At 37.8% G+C, this 14,256-nt stretch overlaps 2 protein-coding genes across 2 annotated transcripts in view; one reads left to right on the top strand and one right to left on the bottom strand.

The window, feature by feature from the left end:
* Window positions 1-14,256, top strand: part of LOC311587537 (uncharacterized protein) — a 494,998-nt gene that overhangs the window by 459,884 nt on the left and 20,858 nt on the right. The gene's annotated exons all lie outside the window — the stretch shown is intronic.
* LOC311587533 (uncharacterized protein) overlaps window positions 1-14,256 on the bottom strand; it is a 428,822-nt gene that overhangs the window by 356,254 nt on the left and 58,312 nt on the right. The window lies entirely within an intron of this gene.

Raw genomic sequence — 14,256 nt, forward strand, 5'->3', positions numbered from 1 at the left:
AATCTGCATTAATATCCATCCTGTGAGTAGCTTCGTGTCTGGGTCTATCTCGGCTGCCCACCGGAAGCATACTTCTCTGACACAGTGAGGCCACAAAGCAGACAGATTGAGCAGGTCTCAATCCACACATTAGCTGCCATCCTGCTGGAAGCTTCTAGCCTTGATCTTTCCCTGTCCACCTGCAACTTCTTGGCTTGATCAATCTAGGTCACAGAGCAGACTGTCAGAGCAATGACCTATGCAGGCCATACTCCACATTAGCTGCCATTCCTTGAGCAGCTTTGTGCTCTAATATCTCTCCACGAGCCAGCAACTTGCTGGCCTAGCCCAACTGGGGTACAGAGTAGATAACAGAGCACTGTCATCTCAAGAAGGCCTGTTGAACACCCCAGAAGCTCTGAGCTCTGGTCCCCATCAGTGCCTCAGCTGCTTCCCAGCCTTGCCCAACTGGGATACAGAGGAGATAAGCTGAGGTGAGTCTGGTGTGAGCCAAGACACACATTTGTTGCCATGTCAAGAAGGTTTGTTGGACACGATCATTTTCAAGCTTGAATCTCTTGTATCTCCCCAGCTGCTTACTTGCCTAGCCCATATGGAACACAGAGTAGAGAGGCAGAGCCCTGCATTCTCAAAAAGGACTGTAGGGCACTTAACTAGCCTTGGGCTTTGAAATCTATCAGCCCACTCGGCTCCTGGCTGACTTAGCTGAGATACAGACAGAGAACCCAGCTGTGCTGAGTTTAGTGCAGGCTCTAACATCCACAATACTACATCCTGAGGAGGCTTCTGGCGAGCCATAGCAAACAGCCTTTGGCTTAGAGCTCTCTTTACTTGCTCCCAAACTGCCTGGCCCATAAGGGACACAGACAGGGAACTCATAGGAAGAACCCCTAGGTCTACTAACACTGAGGACAACCAGTGTTTTATACTTTTTAGGTATAAAAAGTTCCGGACACAAAACACCCAAGAAATCTTGAACTCCATAAATCCAAGGTCCAGAAAACATTCTTAACAAAATCATAGAAGAAAAATTCCCCACCCTACAAAAAGAAATGTCCATAAAAATACAAGAAGCCTACAGAACCCCAAATAGATTGGACCAGAAAAAAATTCTGCCACCACATAATAATCACAACATTAAATGCACATAAGAAAGAAAGAATATTAAAAGCTGTAAGAGAAAATGTTCAAGTCACATATAACAGCAAACATATCAGAATTAAACCTGACTTCTCAAAAGAGAAAGTGAAAGCTAGAAGGTCATAAATGATGTCATGCAAATATTAAAAGACCACAGGTGCCAACACGGACTACTGTACCCAACAAAACTTTTAATCACCATAGATGGAGAAAACAAGATATTGCATGACAAAACCAAATTTAACCAGAACCTAAATACAAATCCATCCCTACATAATGTACTACAAGGAAAACTACAACTTAGGAAGGCTAACTACACCTAGAAAACACAAAGAAATAAATAACTCCACATCCACAAATAAAACTCTCTCTCTCTCTCTCTCTCTCTCTCTCTCTCTCTCTCTCTCTCTCTCTCTCTCTCTCTCCTCTCTCTCTCTCTCTCTCTCCCATGACCGACATCAAAATAAAAGTAACTAACAACCACTTGTCATTAATATCTCTTAAAATCAATGGCCTTAACTCCTCAGTAAAAAGGATGGCAGTATGGATGTGAAAACAGGATCCATCAGTCTGCTGCATACAAGACACACAACTCAGCAATAAAGATAAATACTACCTCAGGGTAAATGGTTGAAAAACTATATTCCAAGCAAATGAATCCATGAAGCAATTTGGTATAGCCACTATTGTATCTAGTAAAATAGATTTTCAAAATAAGTATCGAAAGTGATAGAGAACGTCACTTCGTCTTCATCAAAGGAAATATGCAACATGATGATGTCTCAATTTTGAATATCTCTGATCCAATGCAGGAGAAATCACATTTGTAAATTGGTATAGAATTCAAATTTAGGATTACTCTTCTACTCTAATATGTATTGGACCTATATAATTCCATTTTAGTGCAAGGTTAATTCCCAATACTTTGAAAGTGCTATTTTAGGCTGTTTAGTATAAATACATTATACAAGTTACTTGTTATTTGATCAAATCATAGTCACATCAATTACTAGTACATTTTAGTACAAGAATATATATCTTATTTGCAACAGATAGATATGATTCTACAGAAAGGTAAGGTAAAATAGTTAGCTAATGTCTTCAAAAGCCTCAGAGACATACACAAAGAAAGAAAGAAAGAAAGAAAGAAAGAAAAAAGAAAGAAAGAAAGAAAGAATAAAGAAAGAAACATGTATCATACATGTATACATGTATCAGTGAGAACCCTGGAGAGAGCTGTGTCTGAAAAGAATAGCGATAGGATCTCCATTGATACAGAGTGATTGGAACATTGCAATTCCAGAGGCTCATTACCATAGTCTAGACTACCTGTAGGACCCAGAAATAGCCATTTCCTGGAAACCTCAGCAATTGAATTGATCTCCCATAATCAATGAATAAAATCATTTTGGAAAGTAGTAACCCAGCACATAACTGGCTTCTAATGACCTAAAAGCTAAGAATGAATTGAGATAACATTGCGGAGTTGAACAATATCATTCCCAATCTTGCTGACAACTTCTGGCTGATATTTCCACCAATGCATTGGGCTTAGAGCCTTATTTATTTTGTTACTATGAAGACTTCTTCCACGTTGGAACATGGAATTTGGAAAAACCTGAAATGTGTTCACAGGCATGGTCTTGCAAATTTATTTCTAGACTAATTTCTCTCTTTTAACATTTGAGCTGAGGGCTGAGGGCAGGTGTTTATATTTGTATACTTACATGTTTACATTTGCATTACTCTTCATAACAACAGTAATAAAGTGTAATCAACAAAGGACATTTTCATAGGCTGAATCATATACTAGATGCAGCTTACACAATCATGGTATCTTCTAGTATTTTATTGACTATTGTTGCATGTATATACATGAGGGAAATTGGTGTCTGCTGTTTAGTCTTCTGTCTCATTTTTTATTTTATTAATTTGGATATAATCTCTGTCTTTTAGCCAGTTTGCATAAAAAATTGTCTACTTCGTTGATTTTCTTAAAGAAATTAATATTTGTTTCTTTGATTCTTTGTTTTGTTCCTTTTGTCTCTATTTTATCAATTTCATCATGGAGTTTGGTTATTTTCTTCCATCTATTTGACTTTGATATTTTTGTTTCATTTTTTTGCAGAGATTCATGTGTGGCATTAGGAGGCTAGCATAAGGTCTCTTCATCTTATGAGAAACCCCGTTAACTCTGTTCACCTGAAAAGGGTTGGACCATATATCATCCTATGGCAGTTTGCAACAACTTATGAGCCTCTGGATCCCTGATGACATCCCACATGTAGCACCATCCCACCCTTTTTCATCCCCATTACATACCAGCAATAATTACTAAAGAACTGTGCTTCCTGTCACAGACTTCTAAGGTCATAATACCTTCTGAGGTTGGACAGTAAAAACCAGTCATCTCCCAAAATGGTTTATTATTGTCTTTAGAGGCTGTTAAGAACTCTAACACTATAGAAAAACCAATTCAGACATCATCACTAAGTAGCCTCAAGACTGCATGTCAAACATTTCCACCTGGTCCAAAAACCAGATAAGTTGAGATAAGAGCTAATAGGCAACCCAATGCCCTACAGTGTTTACCAGCAACAAGTTAACCTTAGGCAGCTCCTGGCAACAAGGATGCAGCTGCATGATCAGTGCATATTTATGTGAAAGTTATTCCTTGTTATTTTCTACAGCTACTAGTTCTCCTGCTGAAGAGATCAGATTCACAGCCAAATTTACCTTGCCGAGAGGCATCACAATGAAAAAATATAATCTCACAAAAATAGATTTAAATGACAGTCAAACTGAAGCTGTCTGATTATTAATACCCAAAAATTTCCTTTTTACTCTTAGTTTATTTGAAATAAACTTAATTTTCTTTTTTGTATATTATGTTCATAGTGTCATAGTGTTTGGGCTATTTGTATTTGGCAGCCTTGACGAAAACATCTTTCCTATCTTGGTGCATCTAAAATTCTGAATGTAAATCAATTTATATCACATCTCATCTCTATCAACTTAAAACATCTCTAAACCTAGAAACATCTTAACCCATAAACAACTAAGTTTAATTGTAAAACTAAACTATTTGGTTTCCATCCCCATCATAGACTTGAGAAGGAATAAATTAATTACCTGAGTATACAAGGAGTGAATGTTAGCAGCTTTCAAAATGAGAATATGTCAGGGACAGTTTGCTGTCTGAATAGTCAGCCAAAACTCTCTATAATTTTGGATCATCATCTTCTGTCTTTGGGCCCAATATATCTGACAGAAATAACTGTGAGGCAGGAAATATTGAGGAATTGCTTACCCTGTCTTGGCAGAGTTTGGCTGTTGACTCTGCCTGCATGCAAGCTTGCCCACTTTTTGGAAGAATTCTCTCTGTGGTACAAACAAGAATCTTTTACCCAGTGGCTTGCTTGCCACATTTGAAGCCAGATCTATAAGGAAGGTCTTTGATGCTCATCATCTTCTTTAAGGTAGGCTGTGTGTTGCCAGGAGTTAACATATCTCATTGTATGAATCTTCAAAATAATAAAAAACATCTTTAAATGCCATATTCTGTAGGACTCTGAGGTTTTTGAAGACCTTATCTAACTATTTTACCTTGTCTTTATATAAAACCATATCTATCTCTTGCACTTAGGATGCATATTCTTGTTATCAATTATACTAGTAATTTATATGAACATAATTTGATCAACTAACAATTAACATATAACTTAATTATCCTAAACAGCTTGAAATAACACTTTCAAAGTCTTGGAAGTAAACCTTGTATTATAATTGAGTTGTATGAGTTAATACCTCATATTAGAGTAGAAACATATATAATGTGTGTGAAAAAATAATCTTAAATTTGAATTACTTCCAATGTATAAAAAATTAAACTTATTTTGCTTCTTTATGCAAAGTTCTATACAAGTGAATTAAAAATAACCTTGGGAGTAACATTTAAGGCATTAAGAAGAGCGTAAGGTTCACTAACGTTCTTTCTGCCCTATCGTCTCTCTATATTTCTAGATCTTCCTTCTTTCTTTTCAACCCTCTATCTCCAAACTAAGACTGAAAGATAAAGAAAAAGAAAGACATCTCTGAGTCCAACCTTGTTTTCTTTCTAAATAAGACTAATAATAATTATAACCATGTCCCAGAGAAAACAAACATCTATCCCCCAAGAAAACAACCAAGAGCCTACCCAACCCTCTTAAGATAAATGAGGTGTCATTCTCTTAATGTTTGAGATGAATAATACCTTTGTAGGGACCCAAATAAAATTGGGGAAAATGGTTAAAGTATTTAGGAATAGCATTTGTGGTGCAGTTTCTAAATGCTGAGAAAGTTCAGGCTTAATTAAAGTCCTGTGTGAGATAGTCTGAAATGCTAGACTAATTGGGACTGAAAGCTTTCTTTGAAGATGTCCTGGGAGCTGTCCTGTTCTGATGAGAAACAACAACTGAGGCCCTTGGTGATGGGACATGAGGGACGCAGGATGTCAGTGTCCAGCATGCTTAGAGCACTGCACCCTGTCAGGTCTGATCCAACATCAATGTCTGTTTCTTTCAGTGTGAAAACATAATTTCTCACAGGTATTACACAGCCCTAAATTATAAATGTGTCAGGTGTGCGTGATGCACAGAGCAATTAAGGCTGGTTTTCTGCACATTGTATGAGCAGAATAAGACATCTGTAAATCATCATTCATACCGTATGAAGAATGGCATCTAATAATAAATCACAGGAGTTCTGTAACCAACAAGAAATATTGTCCAGGCACAGACATTCAAGAACTTGCTTTTCAATCACTGCTCCCACTTATCAATCACCTCCGTCTCCTGGTAAATGTCTAGATTGGGGAAATGCTTTAAAGATTTTTCAAATTCTGACTGTCTAAAGAAGTGATACAAGTTATGCAAAACAAGCTATAAATGTCCGAGGAAGTGATTCAAATTATGGGGATATGAGACTTAAAGATTTATGAAGTTCAGAGTTTTAAAATATTGATCAGTGGAGTTCTGATATTCCATTAAACTCACACTGTAAAAGCACTGGAAACTCTTCTCATAGTCACAGACTCAAAACTTTTAATCTATCTCCATTGTTTTGTAGATATATTTCAGTACTTCTCATTGTTCAGAAAGATTCTCTGTCAGTGTATATATAGACAGTGTAATGGCTGTTCATTGCTCATGGTGTTAGCCCAGAAGCATCCTTTTCAGTTACTAAGCTTTTGCTGTTGCTGTAAAGCATTGCTCTCATCAAATTGGTTACATACACTATTTACCTGCTTTTTCTTCGGTGAGGATTTCAGTGTATATTATAGACAATAGTCAGGTTAATATATTTTAAACATTTTAGTCTTTCCCTTTTTTTCTGAGACAGGGTCTCTCTGTGTAGCCTTGGCTGTCCTGGACTCACTTTGTAGACCAGGCTGGCCTCAAACTTACAGCGATCCACCTGCCTCTGCCTCCCGAGTGCTGGGATTGAAGGGGTGCGCCACCACGCCCAGCTTTCATCTCTTACACAAACTCTAAAAATTTTCATTTCAGCTTCAAGGAATTGAGATTTGATCTGCCTATCACAGGCCAAACAGAATCTAGATTAAGACTTCTGTCAATTAAAAGTTCAATATTTTCTGACTACTGCCTATCACTAAGTATGGGCTCTTTCCTTGTCTTGACTTGAGAATCATTCTACCTCCCCCTGTACTCAGACACTGAATTGTAATTTCTCCATCTTCTGAAAGCACTCCTATGAGTGATTTACTTGCAAAAGTAAATCAGGTATCCTGGATGAGTCTCTTTATGAACTCCATAATACCACAACTACCAAGACCACAGGCCTGTATGTTTGTTTCCTGCTCACAGAGCAAATATGAATTGAGGCTTCAAGAAGATACATTTCAATAAGGGAACATCCTAATGCAGAAGTTGTTGTTTAAGGAAAAATAGGGTAATTATAGGACCAACAGGATTACAGGATTTATGGAAAAGCCTAATTGCTACTCAACAATATAAAAAATAACTAACAGATCTACTGAAATATACTCAGAGAAATGAAATAACAGATGAATGCCTTAGAAAATAAAGAGGTGAATAATCCAAATGAAGATGAGATCAGCTATGAGTTCAACTGGGCATTGAGCCACAAAGCAACTTGGATGATGGAAAAAATTCATACACGTAAAATACTGAGTATAAAAAAACAGAAATTCTAAAATAAAATTATGATTCTGGGGAAGGAGGACAGATAAAACTGTTGGAAATGGAAACCACAAAATCTCTAACCAACACACAAGCAATGTGTATCCAGGAGAGCAAACGATGTAGAGGACAGGCTATCCGGCATGAACACACGACTTTCAGAACACTGAAATAAACGATCAGTGAGACCTAAATAAATTATAACCACCATATCCAAACTCTGAGACACTGTAAAGAGACTAAAGACAGAGAAATACGGATCACGATATGCTAAGATTTGTACTAGAGACATAGAGATATTCAATTTCACGTCAGCAAAAACTCTCCAAGTTTGTGAAAGAAACAGGTTTTCAAACATAAGTCATTTCCATGCCCAAATAGAGGCTATCAGAGTGGAAATTTTCCTTCGCATGCTTCAATTAATGTGTTAAAACATTTATAAGACTGGCCATGAAATTACACCATGGAGCAGACCCAAAAGTTTGTTCTTTCATTCTCTGATGTCTCCCTGACTGGAAACAAGGAGGAAAATGTAAATGTTTGTAGACACATAATTAAGAAGAATGTTTAACACTGTCTTTTACATCTCTCTCTGTCTTGGTCATTATTCTTAATGGGATTCCATATGTACATTAGAGCATATATTGTCTTGTAGACAGAACACCCTTAGCACATTCACACAAATACTCACAGATAGCTTTCCCATAGTACAAATGGATCGGTGACAAAATCTATATTGATCTTTGTGGGTAGTTCAATTGTGATGTACATGGGGATAAATGCAGCTAAGGTTATGTCTGCCTCCCTGTAGGTGCTGGGCTTCCAGTACTTATAACAGACATACTGATCCAGGTCTTTTGATGTAAGCACAGACTTCAGGAGGATGCTGAGACAAAACAAGAGAAAGAACATGTCAGGGTCTTCACCACACAGAGACAACGTCCTGCATCTAGGTTGATCCAAAGAGAATATAGGCTTAGGTCGTGGAACAGGCTCAGACTTCAACAATGTCTGAGAACACTTTGTATGATTCACTTGCTTCCTTCTGCTACTTCAGGCTCTCAGTCTGTATGTACCCAATAATTCTCATGACAGGGCAAGGCATAGACTAAAGCAAAGTCCAGACAACTGAGGATAAGTTACAGTGCTGTGGTATTCCTGTAACTCTAACCAGAGTTGCCTTGCATTGGCTGGCTTTTCATTGTTCTATTTCCCTCTCATATACATGCTCTGGGGATCTGCTTGCCCCAGGATACTGCACCTGCTTCCACTATGGAGGTGAAAAACATGTTTGGTTCCTACCTTCTTCCCCAACCTTTGTTATTTCATAATGACCCACAGTGATTTTAGAGAGTACCATAACCTGAGTCAGAATGGTAAGTCATCAAAAAAAAAAACCCAGCTTGTTTGTGTTGGATTGCGGTTATGAAATAGATTATTAAAAAGACATAGCTGTATTCCATGAAGAACACACTTCTAATATTTGATAGAATGCTTTTTCAAGAGGTGGTGTTGGTTACTACAGTTTCTAGTTTCTGCCATTGAAATGCACATTAGCCTTGTATCTATCTTGTCTCCCTGATCAGTACTCTTCTCCTTCCAGCTATAATTATAAAGCTGTCAAAAGAGGAGATTACAGACAAGGACAGATGATCATTTTCTACCTCATCTATTTTTTTATTAAGACTCTCAGGCATTAAAACCTGAATCTATCTTTTGCTTTTAATACACCTCTTGCACCAGCCTCTCGCCAGTTACATTTTGTAGTAAATCACAACATTGGATTCTGAAACAGGAAAGCAATCCAGGAGTCCAGCAAAGCAAGATCTTTATCAGAATCATCCAATAAAAACTGTCCAATCAGGCACAGCTGTAAACACTTGGGTACTGACAAATTCCTTGAGCCTTTATCTTAGTAAATATTTAAGCAGATGACAAAATCTTATTGTATACAGATTTCTACTGATTGTTCAGGCCTTCAGAGGAGATTAAGAGCTGATCTGTGACTCTAAAGTGAAACCATGCAGTATTTTTTTATAGGACGGAACCACAAAGGAACAAGTAGAAGGTCAGAGTGAGCATTTTCCCATCATATTTCAACATAGTGGTTTGAGCAGGGAAATAAACATTTAGGACTGAGCCTTATCAGGGTCCCCTGATTTTAGGGTTCTTTTTTTCATCTTTATTTTTTATTTAATTAATTAATTCAGATTACAACTTGATTGTTATCCCATCACTTGTATCCTCCTGTTGCTCCCTCCCTACCTCTTTCACCCTATTCCCTCCCCTTGGTCTGTGACTGAGAGGGACCTCCTCCCCCACTATATGATCATAGGCTGTCAAAGTCTCATCTTGGTAGCCTGCTTATTCTTTCTTTGAGTGTAAATAGGCCTTCCCACCAAGGGGAAGTGGTCAACTATGGAGCACCAGAGTTCATGTCAGAGACAGTCCCCACTCTGCACATAACTTTGGAGAATGGCCTGCCCATCAGCTAAATCAGAGTAGGGGTTTGATATGTAGTACTTGTATTGCCCTTGGTTTGAGTAATAGTTTGAACAGATGCCCCTGGGCCCTGATCCGTCCATCATGATGTTCTTACTGTAGGTTTCTAGGACCCTGTGTATTCTTCTGTTTCCCCATTCTCCTATATCTCTCTTACCTAGAGTCCCAGTAGGATGTTCTCACATCTATCCCAATCTCCTGGTAAGTGATGACTTTCATGGGACATGACTTTTGGGCTAGTGCCAAATTATAAGTGAGTGTATACCATGTGAGTCTTTCTGCTTCTGGGTTAGCTCACTTAGTATGACCGTTTCTACTTCCATCCATTTGTCCACAAATGTCAGGATCCCCTTGTTTTTAATAGCTGAATAGTATTCCATGATGAAAACATACCAATTTCTTTATCCATTCTTCAAACTGAGGGACACTTAGGCTATTTCCAGGTTCTGGCTATTATGAATAAGGCTGCTATGGACATGGTTGAGCATATGTCCTTGTTCTGTGGTGGGACATCTTCTGGGTATATTCCAAGGAGTGGAATAATTGGGTCTTGAGGAAGCCCTGTTTCGAGTTTTCTGAGAAAGCACCAGATTGATTTCCAAAGTGGTTGTACAAGTTTTCAGGCCCACCAGCAATGAAGGAGTGTTCCCCTTTCTCTACATCCTCTCCAGAATGTGCTGTCACTTGACTTTTTGATCTTAGCCATTCTGATGGGTGTAAGATGGAATCTCAGAGTTGTTTTGATTTGCATTTCTCTGATGACTAAGAAAGTTGAGCATTTCTTTGTGTGTTTCTCAGCCATTAGATATTCCTCTGTTGAGAATTCTCTGTTTAGTTCTGAGCCCCATTTCTCAGTTGGGTTATTTGGTTTGGAGGTGTTTAATTTCTTGAGCTCTTTTTATATTTTTGATATTAGACATTTGTCTGATGTAGGATTTGGTGAAGATGTTTTCCCAGTCCATAGGCTGTTACTTTGTTCTGTTGACAGGGTCTTCTGCCTTACAAAAGATTCTTAGCCTCAAGAGGTCCCATTTATTAATTGTTGATCTTAGAGCCTGACCTGTTTGTGTTCTGTTCAGGAAGTTGCCTCCTGTGCCAATGTGTTCCAAGCTCTTCCCTATTTTTTCTTCTAACTGATTTAGTGTCTCTGGTTTTATGTTGAGGACTTTAATCCACTTGGACTTGAGTTTTGTGCATACTGACAAATATGGGTCTAAGTGCACTTTCTTTTACATGTAGACATCCACTTAGACCAGCACCATTGGTTGAAGTTGCTATCCTTTTTCCATTGAGTAGATGTGACTTCTTGGCCAAAAATCAATTGACCATATATGTGTGGATTCATTTATGGGTCTTTGATTCAATTCCACTGATCAACCAGCCTATTGCTGTGCCAGTACTGTGCTGTTTTAATTACTGTTGCTCTATAGTACAGCTTGAGATCAGGTATGGAGATGCCTCTGGAGGATCTTTTACTATATAGGATTGTTTTGGCTATTCTGGTTTCTTTTTCCATATGGAGTTGAGAATTGATCTTTCAGTGTCTTTAAAAAACTCTGTAAGTATTTTGATAGGGATTGCATTGAGTCTGGCAATTGCTTTTGGTAATTAGGTAAGATGGCCATTTTTAATATGTTATTTCTCCTGATACATGAACAAGGGAGATCCCTCCATCTTCTGATGTCATCTTCAATCTCTTTCTTCAGAGATTTGAATTTTTTCAGACAAGTCTTTTACTTGCTTGGTTAGAGTTACTCCTAGATATTTTGTATTGGTGGTGGCTATCGTGAAGGGTGTAGTTTTCCTAATTTCTTCCTCTACTTGATTGTAATTTGTATATAGGAAGGCCACTGACTTTTTTGAGTTAATTTTGTATCCAGCCTATTTGCTGAAGGTGTTTATCAGCTGTAGGACTTCTCTGGTGGAATTTAACTACACTATCATATCATCAGCAAATAGAAAATTTGACTTCCTTCTTTCCCATTTGTATCCTCTTGATTTCCTTTTTCTGTCTTATTGATCTGGCTAGAACTTCAAGAACTATATTGAGGAGATATGGAGAAAGTGGGCAGCCTTGTCTGGTCCCTGATTTTAGAGGAATTTCCTTGAGTATCTCTCCATTTAATTTGATGTTATCTATTGGCTTGTTCTATATAGCCTTTCTTATGTTTAGGTAAGTGCCTTGTATTCCCATCTCTCAAAAACTTTAAACATGAATGGGTGACAGATTTGTCAAATGCTTTTTCTGCACCTAAGAAGATGATCATGTGGTTTTTTCTTTCAGTTTGTTTATATGGTGGGTTACATTGTTGGATTTTCATATATTAAATCATCCCTGCATGCCTGGAATGAAGCCTACCTGGTCATGGTGAATGATATCTTTGATATGTTCTTGTGTTCATTTTGCAAGTAATTTATTGAGTATTTTTGCGTCAATGTCCATAAGAGAAATTGGTCTGAAATTCTCCTTTTTTGTTGAGTCTTTGTGGAGGTTAGGTATCAATGTGACTGTCGTATCATAGAATGAATTTGGTAATTCATTTCTATCTCTTGGAGTAGCTTGAAGAGAATTGGTATTAACTCTTCTTTGAAGGTCTGGTAGAATTCTGTGCTGGAACCATCTGGCCCTGGGCTTTTTTGGTTGGGAGACTATCAATGATTGCTTCTATTTCTATTGGAGAAATAGGACTATTTAATTTGTTTATCTGATCTTGATTCAAATTGGCAAGTGGACTCAATCAAGAAAGTTGTCCATTTCCTTGAAATTTTCAAGTTTTGTGGCATATATGCCTCTAAAGTAGTATCTTATTATTCCTTATTTCTTCAGTGTCTGTGATTATGTCTCCTATTCATTTCTGATTTTGTTGATTTGGATAGTGTCTCTCAGCCTTTTAGTTAGTTTGGCTAAAGGTTTGTCTGTCTTGTTGATTTTCTCAAAGAACCAGCTCTTGCTTTGTTGTCTCTCTCTCTCTCTCTCTCTCTCTCTCTCTCTCTCTCTCTCTCTCTCTCTCTCTAAATTGTTCTCTTTGTTTCTAATTTATTGATTTCCTGCCTGAGTTTGATTATTTACAGAAGTCTACTCTTGGTTGCTTCTGCTTCTTTTTTTCTAGGGTTTCCAGATGTGTCATTAAATTGATTATGTGGGATGTTTCCATTTTCTTTGTAAAGGCACTTAGTGCTATGAATTTGCCTCTTAGTAGCACCTTCATTGTGTCCCACAAATTTGGGTATGTTGTGCCTCCATTTTCATTAAAAATCAGGAAGTCCTTAATTCCTCCCTTTATTTCTTCCCTGACCCAGGTGTCATTAAGTAGCAAGATTTCAGTTTCCATGTATGTGTAGGATTTCTTTTATTTCTGTTGTTGAAGTCCAGCTTTAGACCATGGTGATCTAACGGGATACAAAATATTATTTCAATCTTTTGTATCTGCTGAGGTTTGCTTTGTGACCTACTCTATGAACAACTTTGAAGAAGGTTCCATGGGGGTGTTGAGAAGAAGGTATAACCTTTGTGTTTGGGTGAAAATTCTGTAGATATCTGTTAGATCCATTTTATTCATGATGTTGGTTAATGTCATTATTTCTCAGCTTAGTATCTGTTTCAATGACCCATCCTTCTGTGAAAGAGGGGTGTTGAAGTCTCCTACTATTAACTGTTGGGATTGATGGGTGGTTTAAGCTTTGTTAAGAGTTCTTTTATAATTTTGGGTGCCCTTGCATTGGGAGCATAGATGTTCAGAATTGTGATGTCGTCTTGGTTGACTTTACCTTAGATGAGTATGTGGTGTCCTTTGTCGTCCCTTTGATTAATTTTGGTTGAAAGTCTACTTTATTAGATATTAAAATGGCTACACCAGCTTGCTTCTTGTGACCAGTTGCTTGGAATATTTTTCCAGCCTTTTACCCTGAGGTGATGTCTGTCCTTGTGGGTGAAATGTGCTTCTTGAATGCAAAAGAATGTTGGATCTTGTTTATGCATCCATTCAGAGTGATCTGAAAGCAAAGGAGTAGGCAAGATGCATGTAGTCAATTTAAGCTGTGATAGGCAATAGATTTATGACTTGTGTGCCATAGTTTAGATAATTATCAGCTTCCTTCTTTACTCTCTTAACTTGTGAATGGACAAACATGAAATAAATAAAGAAGTAGATTAGGAATCAATTCTTGGATCTGGGAACATCCAGCCCCCATGTGTTTAACATTGCTGGCTTACCTAGTGATCTGTGGGTGTAATGGGAAACCCTTAAGTGGGGATTCTGGGTCACAGGAATGTCAGCCTTTAGGCAGGTTGGCTGGAGGCTGGATCGCAAGGGGGCTTTTTTTTTTTTTTTAATCTCGGAGGAACATTGGATGCTGATTGTATCTAATCGCTCAGGTGGGGTTTCTGGAGAGCGCTGGCAGGTGCAGTTTA

Source organism: Acomys minous, assembly GCF_964271855.1.
Source record: "Acomys minous genome assembly, chromosome: 16".
Taxonomy (NCBI): domain Eukaryota; kingdom Metazoa; phylum Chordata; class Mammalia; order Rodentia; family Muridae; genus Acomys; species Acomys minous.